This window comes from Panthera pardus, unplaced genomic scaffold (assembly GCF_024362965.1).
Source record: "Panthera pardus isolate Hobbes unplaced genomic scaffold, ASM2436296v1 HiC_scaffold_16, whole genome shotgun sequence".
Classification (NCBI taxonomy): Eukaryota; Metazoa; Chordata; class Mammalia; order Carnivora; family Felidae; genus Panthera; species Panthera pardus.
Genome location: NW_026526721.1, coordinates 146,080,979 through 146,090,656, shown reverse-complemented (window position 1 = coordinate 146,090,656; position 9,678 = coordinate 146,080,979). Strand labels below are relative to the sequence as shown.

Sequence of the window (9,678 nt, the reverse complement as noted above, 5' to 3'; positions counted from 1 at the left end):
CCTTGAGTCTCTAAGAATAAAACATTTCCCAAGTTTAGTTGACAGTGAAGCACCCCTCCCCCTCATCATCCCCCGGGAATAGTGGGGAAAATGCTTTAGGAGATGTTGTATTAGAGGCATATCTGGGTTTGTAATAATCTCTTCTTTGCTTCTAGCCCTGAAGCAATGACGTGATGGGTACCCTCCTGGAATGGAGATTATGGTTAGCCTCTGCCTGGTTTCCTAAATCTGTGGTCATCCCTTCATCAAGGGCTCTCTCTCTCTCTCCCTCTCTCTCTTTCTCTCCCTCTCTCTCTCTCTTCCCTGGGACTACTCCTTAGAATGCACCGAATGAATCTGGCAAGCTTGTTGATGTCTAGATATGTATAAATATGTAAATATTTCATCACTGCTGTCTTCCTCTCTACAATGCAATCTCCCTTGTGAAGGTATTTTTACTGACAGAGCTCAAATCTGCTGGCACCCCCACATCTGTCACTGTCTTTCTCCTGGAATTTAATTGGCACGAGTGACTCGTGGGACCTTATTCGTTAGCATTCTAGAAGGGATTTTTTCTCCAAGGGTTCCTGTTCCTAATGTCTGATTTTTTCCCCATGGTTGACAAGAGGCACTTCAGCTTAGAAGGTCACACAGGACCCGCCATGTTCCCAATATCTCACCCCACTGGTATGTTATGATTCTGGATGGTTCTAGGTCCCTCAAGCCAATGTTTCTCTTATCACTGGGACATAGGAAGGCTTGCTGAGATTAGGGCAAGGGGCATATCGGTGGGGAAAGATAAAGGGGAAAATTGCAGGAAAAGAATTTTCTCCAACATAAATGGCATGCTTTCCAAGTTAAAAGGAGCACCACTTTTCAGGGGGTGGCTATCCACATCTTTCATACATAGTCCAGTGGAGTGAGGCCTGATAATTATAGTTTCTTAGCACTTCTTAGTGCATGTTGGGACCCAGAAGCTGAGACACAAGAATTCCAAGTAGTTTTATGAGAAAATAGTGAAGAAAAAAGATCACTTGCCTCAAAAAGAGAGAGCTGAAGAGTATGCTGATGTCAGATGGTGATCTTTGACTATAGGCTAGAGCTTTCCATGATTTGGGGGCATAACATCAAGAGCAGATTTGTGTTGATGTGAATCCAACTCCCAGACCACGTTTTGCATTTTATTTTCTTTGCTTTATTTATTAAAAAAAAAATTTTTTTTTTTTTTACTATTTATTTATTTAGAGAGAGACAGAGTGCCAGTGGAGAAGGGGCAGAGAGAGAGAGAATCCCAAGCAGGCTCTGCACAATCAGTGCACTGAGGCTGACGCGGGGCTCAAACTCACGAAACTGTTAGATCATGACCTGAGCTGAAGTCAGACACTTAACTGACTGAGCCACCCGGGCGCCCCGATTTTCTTTGCTTTAAAATTGCAGATAATTGTGTGACTTTTGAGCTAATTTTGAATTAATCATTTTGAGCTTTGGTTTTTTTAAGAACTCCCATTGAATCCCTGTAAGAGCGGATTATTAGAAAGGGAGTTGCCCTATGATTTGGAGACGTATGAGACTACCACACATGCCCACAAATGGCTCCACTTGGTCCGTTAGTATTCCTTGATATCAAGGGGTATCTCACAGCAGCTTTGGGTCTTTTAATCTGTGCAAGAGACCCATTTTCTGCTTGTCATAATGTTTAATTGTAGCAGGTAGCTTCCCCACCACAATTCTGAATAACCATTGAACTTAACTTTGATTTGCATTGTCCTCATTTTCCCATTTATTAGCAAGCATATTGGCTCTGCCAGAGTCATGTAATTATCTTTGTGTCTGCCAGATTAGGGCATATGGTGTATTATTTTGGGAAGGCAGATAATGCTCCCATTTGGAGCAGTATCCAGGCAGTGTGAACATGCCTTAGAAAAGGTTTCTGTATAAATTAATTTCCCCTCTCAACTGTGTAACGACAGTATATTAATTTTTTGCTCTTTGAGGCATGCAGACTTAACTCGGAGAGGATTTTATAATGGTCTCCCATGATACCATTGGTTTGGTAATTTGAATATCTTAGCCTGGAGATTTTTTTTTTTTTTTTTAAAGAAAGCAAGCTGACAATCCGGTGTGCCTCTTAGAAAAAAGCCACTGAATCAACATTGTTGGGCCCAAAGAGCGAAAAGAGAATCGTAAGATGCTTTCTACCACTTTCAGAACATCGGATGCTGGGTCTGAGACTGTCCGTTGGAGGTAAAGACATCAAAGCATCCGTTCGTGGCTCTAGCTGGATTTCTCCAGAGGAGTCAAATGGCAGTCCACGGCTAGCGTTTTGGAAACACAGAACTATGCCTTGAAGATACCTCAACTTGAAAAAAAAAAATGGCCAGGGACAATATTTTGAGGAAAAAATGGATTTTCTTCTTAATCCTTGCTCACTGAAGTGCTATGTTAAAGGCAGATGATGTCTTCTAGAGGTAACCAGCCTGCAGAAGTGACCTGCTTTTGTAGGTTTTCTTAAGGTCCTTTTCAGCTTAGGGGACCCTTTGTTCATCTGGAGTAGTTGACCTGGGAGAATGTCTCAGCCATCACTTTCTACACTTCCTGGTTTCTACCATCACCTCTGCCAAGAGTCACGGAGCAGGACCGTGAGCAGTTGTCGAACTCTGGCTCACATCAGAATCACCCAGAGGGCTTGTTCGCAGAGACTGCTTGGCCCCAAAGCCAGAGCTTCTGAATTTGTGGGGTGGAGAATTTGCATTTCTGCCAAGTTCACAGATGATACTGACATTTCTGGTCTGGTGACCACCTTTTCAAGACGTTCTGTTCACCGAAATACACACATAGGAGAACTGTGCCCTTAGAGTGAGGACAGCTTGGGAACTTTAATCTCTCTGTGATTTGGTGTCCTCACCCAAGAATGGGAATGATAATACCTACTTTGTACAGTTGTGAGGATTCAATGCAACGATACTCAAAAACTGTATGGAACGTGCCTGACGTGCAGTAAATACACCATATGAGTAACTATTGTTATATTATTATTATTAGAGTAATACGCTTCGAATGATATGATTTAGACCCCGAGAGGACCTTAGAGCTAGTGTGTCTAACTCTTCACTCTGCTCTCTCTTTTTAGGAAAGAAAAGGGAGTCACAGAAGTGGAATAACCCACCTAACGTTCCACCAAGAGCTGAAAGGTACAAATGGTGCCAGAATGCTTCTCTCCTAATTCTTATTTCAGCACTTTTTCTAAAACATCATGCTGATGACTCTGCCTTTGAAGACTTGTTCACAAATGATCATTCAGTTTATATTAAGGATGTTTTGCTCTTGTTCGGCTAATTTACGATCAGAGAGACTGGGAAAGCACAGGAACAACGTCATAATAAGAACTTAATTTGATGTCTGGCTTGAGAACAAGCTCTTTGCACTCAGCCCATCGCCTCGTTCCACAGGGGCCCCGGGATAAGCGTGTTTGGTAGAAAGGCTCTGTATTTCACTCTGGATGTTATCATTCCAAAAGCCGTTCCCTCAGCCTGCTTAGAAATAGTAAATTTATTTTTGTTTCACTGGTGGTTGGACTTGTGTGGGGCAAAGTCAGTAGTCACAAAAAAATAGGAAAGATAACTAACTCCCTCTCTGACACGTCTTCAGAATAGTTCCTGAGTTTGCCTTTGGGCCCTAACCTCCTCCTCCAGGTATTGGTATCTAGGAAAGCCTTGATGTGCCCACTCATTCATTTGACAAATAATTATTAAGCACCTACTATAGGCCAGGTACTGTTAGATAACGGAAAGACCTTTGAACTTTTACACGTAGGTAGTTCTGGACCTGATTTATTTCATCTTTGGTTCCGTTTGCTTTTCTTTTTTTCTGGCTGTTGAGGGGCCACCTGGCATCAGGCAGGAGGCCATGGTGACCAGGTTCATGGTAGGTTCTGGAAGAATGAACGAAAGACAGAAAGAAACTCCAAGGGAGAGCCCAAATTCCCATCCTTGGACCAGCCTAGGTCCCAACTTCCTGAGTTTGGAGCCTTCGGGAAGAATTTGACATTATTCATAATCTCCACTTTCCACATCATCACCAGCACGCACATAAACACACACACCGCTTCAGTTTATTTTGAATGTTTACTCCCAAGGACTGTCCTGACCATTTAGGAGTGACTGGGTTGTTTGCAAGTGGACCTTTTCCACTTATGTTTTTTTTTTTAAATTTCTTTATTATGAGAGAGGGGGAGAGAGAGAGAGAGAGGCAGAGGGAGAGAGAGAGGGAGAGAGAGAGAGAGAAAGAGAGAGAGAGAGAGAGACAGAGAGAGAGAGAGAGAGAGAATCCCAAGCAAGCTCCACATGTCAGCCCAGAGCCCGATGCGGGGCTCGTGCTCACGAACCATGAGATCATGCCTGGAGCTGAAATCAAGAGTCGGACGCTTAATCAACTGAGCCACCCACGTGACCCTCCACGTATGGTTTTTAACATACATTCCTCCATTTTAGAGGTTGAGCAAATCCCTGGGGCCAGCCAAAAGGCTGAACTCACAAGCAGCCTTCCTGAAAATGAGTCTGTGTTGGTTATTTGAACCATTAACGTAATAGCCAACAACGATGCACAGCTCTGTGTGCCACAGCTTGTTGTCACATGTGTTTGGGGGGCCAGGGAGACAGCTACACGGAAACATTGTCCAGCTTTGGGTCCTTGAATAGGTACTTTGGGGATAGGTAACTGTATGGATTTGTGAGCCATCATTATGTAGCTCGGAGGTTTTGGCTACAGATGACATCACCCTGGGCAGTGCATGGCTCCTTAAAAAGAATGAAGAAGATCCTATTCAGATAATCTCGACTGCTTGTAGGTGGTTAGGCTAATTTATTGCATGTTTCCCTGTAGAGAGATTTCGGAAATAACTCTGGTTGTAACCTATATTTGTTTTCTCTTTTTAAATTAAATGTTTTGTTTTAGAATAGTACAGATTTACAGTAAAGTTACAAAGATAGCAGAGAAAGTTCCCATATACCCCACAACCAGTTTCCCCTAACGTTTGCATCTCACATCACTACGGTGCATTTGTCACAACTAAGGAACCGACATCAGTACGTCACTGTTAGCAAACCTCTACACTTTATTCTGATCTCATTAGTTTTTTCTTCTTTTTTTTTAATAAAAAAAATGTTTTGACATTTATTTATTTTTTGAGAGACAGAGTGAGACAGAGCACGAGTGGGGGAGGGGCAGAGAGGGAAGGAGACACAGAATCTGAAGCAGGCTCCAGGCTCTGAGCTGTCAGCACAGAGCCCGACGCGGGGCTTGAACCCATGAGCCGTGAGACCATGACCTGAGCTAAAGTCGGTCACTTAACCGACTGAGCCACCCAGGCGCCCATCTGTTTTTTTTTTTTTTTAATGTTTATTTATTTTTGAGAGAGGGAGAGAGAGTGAAAGTGGGGGAGGGGCAGAGTGAGAGAGAGAAAGAGAGAGAGAGAGAGAGAGAGAGAGAATTCCAAGCAGGCTCTGTGCTGACAGCAGAGAGCCCAATGCAGGGAACCAACTCATGAACTGCAAGATCATGACCTGAGCCAAAGTCGGACGCTCAACTGACTGAGCCACTCAGGGTCCCCTCATTAGTTAATGTCCTTTTTTGATCCCAGGATCCCATCTAGGACACCACACTACGTTTAGTTGTCACGTCTCCTTAGGCTCCTCTTGGTCGTGACGGTTCTCAGACATTCACACATTCCTTGTTTTGAGGAGTACTGATCAGATAATTTGTAGGATGTTCCTCAGCTTGGGTTTGTCTGCTATTTTTCTCATGGTTAGAAAATGCTTATGTTTTGGGGGGGGCGGGTAATGGTGGGGAGGAAGACCAAGGAAATAAACTTGTCTTCTCATCACATGGTGTAAAGGGTACAGAGTTTCAGGATGACTTATCATTGATGATGTTAACCTTGATCACCTGGCCAGGGCAGTGCTTTGGGAAAGAACTTTTTTCTGCCCTTTACATAGTCCACTTGTTGGCAGCAAGCCACTAAATACAGCCCACGCTCGGTGGATGGGGGCTAAGTTCTGCTTCCTTAAGGGAGAAGTATCTACACAACGCATTTGGAGTGTTTCTGTACAGGAAATTGCCTTTTCTCCCTCCCTTGTTTATTCATTCAATAATTCACTTAGTATGGCCTCATGGATATTTATTTTGCCTTTTGGGCTTTAATTCAATGCTACACTACTTTATTTTGTTTCTCCAATTGTTCCAGCTTTGGCCATTGGGAGTGCTTTCAGGTTGACTCTTACATCCCTCTGACACATCCTCGTTATTATCATTTTTTGAACGCTTTCTTACTCTCTGGGACTACACGTTGCTCCAAGATCAGCTCGTGTATTTCCTGCCCCAGTCCTAGAATCAGCTATATCTCCAAGGAACTCTGGTTTCTTTTATTAGAAAATGGTGTTAGAAGCCAAGGTCTTTGCGCTGGCTGACTTGATGGTGCTTTCATAGAAACTCAGCTAGGGAACAATGAGTTAATTATCTGTGAAATTGATTAACAGTCCTATGGGACTCTTCCACGATTTGGCAAAGTCAATAATGAGGACTTTATTTTTGTTTAAATTTTTTTTTAAAAGTTGTTATTTATTTTTGAGACAGAGACAGAGCATGAGCAGGGGAGGGGCAGAGAGAGGGAGACACAGCATCTGAAGCAGGCTCCAGGCTCTGAGCTGTCAGCACAGAGCCTGATGCGGGGCTGGAACTCACAGACTGTGAGATCATGACCTGAGCTGAAGTCGGACGTTTAACCGACCGAGCCACCGAGGCGCCCCAATAATGAGGACTTTAGAACACACAAGGAGGAACTTCCCTTTAAGAGGAAGCTTTTGGGGGCACCTGGGTGGCTCAATAGGGTAAGCGTCCAACTTTGGCTCAGGTCATGATCTCACGGCTCACGCGTTCGAGCCCCATGTCGGGCTCTGTGCTGACAGCTCAGAACCTGGAGCCTGCTTCCGATTCTGTGTCTCCCTCTCTCTCTGCCCCTCCCCCGCTCGTTCTCTCTCTCTCTCTCTCTCTCTCTCAAAAATAAACATTAAAATTTTTTTTTAAAAAGAGTAAGCTTTTGGGTATTAGGGTATATGGTAGCTAGCTACTTGTTCTGTGTGGCAGGAAAAATTCTTTATTAAAGCAATATTTAAAAAAAATTTTTTTTAATGTTTATTTATTTTTGAGAGAGACAGAGACAGAGCTTGAGCGGGGGAGGGGCAGAGAGTGAGGGAGACACAGAATCGGAAACGGGCTCCAGGCTCTGAGCCATCAGCCCAGAGCCCGACGCGGGGCTCGAACTCACAGACCGCGAGATCATGACCTGAGCTGAAGTCGGACGCCCAAGCAACTGAGACACCCAGGCCCCCCGAGCAATATTTTTAATGGAGGTATGTTATTTATTTATTTATTTTTCAGTGTTCTGGTCCTCAAAATCTTGACTGCAATTTTATGTTGGTCCATCTCATTCTTCTATCCCTTTATACCAGTACCTTCTGGGTATCTTTATCTTGAGACTCAAAGCAAATTACAGAGGGATTCGTTGGGGAATAACTAAAGGCCTGTATGATTAAAGACTTATGTGACAACACCTTTCTCTCTACCCTACAGTTAACGACCATCGTCCAAGGTTATGGATCTCAGCTGATGGAGTCTAGGGTGAGCTGGAACGACAATTTACTTTTAAACAATTTCAAGGAAACTAACGTGTCATGTAGGGCATTTCTCTACTAAGGCCAGCACAGACATGTGCAACACTTGAGTGAATCTTAAAGATAAATATTGAGGCTTCACATTTTTTAAAAAACTTGTTAACGATAGAATGGCTATGGCTTGGGGTGCCTGGGTGGCTCAGTTGGTTAAGTGTCTGACTCTTGGTTTCGGCTCAGGTCACAATCTCGTGTTTCCTGAGTTCAAGCCAAGCCCAGCATTGGGCTCTGTGCTGGCAGTGCAGAGCCTGCTTGGGATTCTCTTTCTCCCTTTCTCTCTGTCCTGCTTGTGCTCACTTGCTCTCTCTCTAAATAAATAAACAAACTTAAAAAAAATGATAATAAAAAGAGGGGCTATGGCTCCATGCAATGGACAATTCAGGAGTAAAAAGAATTAAGCAGTGCTATATGCTATAGTGTTAAACCTCAAAAAGGTTGCACTTAGTGAAAAAAGCCAGATGAAAAGATCACATATTGTATGGTTCCAATTACAGAAAATATTGAATAGACAAATCTACAGAGACAGAGGCTGATAGTGAGAAAGGGCATTAACTGTAACTAGGTAGGAGGGATCTTCCTGGGGTAATGAAAATGTTCTAAAGCTGGATCATGGTGATGGTGGTAGAACTCAGTAAATTCAGTTAACTTATTAAAAATCACTGAATCGTTGGGGCGCCTGGGTGGCTCGGTCGGTTGTGCGTCCGACTTCGGCTCAGGTTATGATCTCACGGTTCGTGGGTTTGAGCCCCGCATCGGGCTCTGTGCAGACAGCTCGGAGCCTGGAGCCTGCTTCAGATTCTGTGTCTCCCTCTCTCTCTGCCCCTTCCCTGTTCATGCTCTGTCTCTCTCTGTCTCTCAAAAATGAATAAACGTTAAAAAAAAAAAAAATCACTGCATTGTAAATTTAACAGGTGAAACTAATAGTATGAAATTACGCGTTAGTCAAGTTATTTACCAAAAAAACCAAAACAAAAAACGGGGGGTGGGGGGGACTCCTGGGTGACTCAGGTGGTTAAGCGACCGACTCTTGGTTTCGGCTCAGATCATGACCTCACAGTTTCTGAGACTGAGCTCCTGTTGGGCTCTGTGCTGACACCGCAGAGCCTGCTTGGGATCTCTTTCCCTCCCCCTCTGTTTCTCCCCAACTTGTGCACGTGCTCTCTTTCTCTCTCAAAATAAATAAACAAAATTTTTAAAAAACAGGAAAAAGAAAGGTGAGGAAAAGAGCCAGAAAATAGGGTATGCCACGCCCCGCCCTGACCGTTTTGGGGTGTGGGCTCAGCTGTTAGGGGGTGCTTGGTGGGAAGGCTTTAAAAGCACATCTGGTCCCTGCAACCTGCAAGAACCTAACTGAGCAGCACATGTGTCACTTACGGCAAAAAAAAAAAACCCCATACTTTATTTAAAATAATTATGAATTCTATACATCAGATTCTGATATTCCTTTCTCCCACATTCTCAAGAAGGAACTGGTGATAAATATGAATCAGATAAGACTAAGAATGACCTGCCTTCAGAAAGGGACTGGGACACTGCTTTTTAGACGTCAGTATGGGGAGAATCACCTGGTGCTCTCGTTGAAATGCAGATTTGGTTAAGTAGGTCTGGGGGTGCCACCTGAGATGCTTCATTTTAACAAGCTCCAGAGCGACACTCAGGCTGTTGTGGGTCCCAGGAACGTACTCTCAGTGGCAATGGACTGGAGCATAGTGGCGAAAGTTCAGGACGTTCAGAGGAGGGTGGATTCACATCTGGACTCTGCTACTCATTGTGCAAGTTGCTTGGGGTCTCAGTGGCTCCGTTTCTAGCTCGCGGAAAGTAGGACTAATAATGTATTAGCTCATAGGCTGTTGTAGGATTAAATGCATACAAAAGACCTAAGAATGGTTCTGGGCACACACAGTGCCCAAGACCGTTGTCAAATTAGTCATATGATTCCAATGGTGATCAGAATCCTTTGTGTTTCTGTAGATAT

General features: G+C 43.8%; 1 long non-coding RNA gene across 1 annotated transcript in view; it reads left to right on the top strand.

The window, feature by feature from the left end:
* Positions 1–3,114: 3,114 nt before the first annotated feature.
* LOC128777340 (uncharacterized) overlaps positions 3,115–9,678 on the top strand; it is a 37,692-nt gene continuing 31,128 nt past the window's right edge. Inside the window, exon 1 of the long non-coding RNA XR_008422623.1 lies at positions 3,115–3,170. This is a non-coding gene — a long non-coding RNA (uncharacterized LOC128777340). The remainder of the gene's footprint in view (positions 3,171–9,678) is intronic.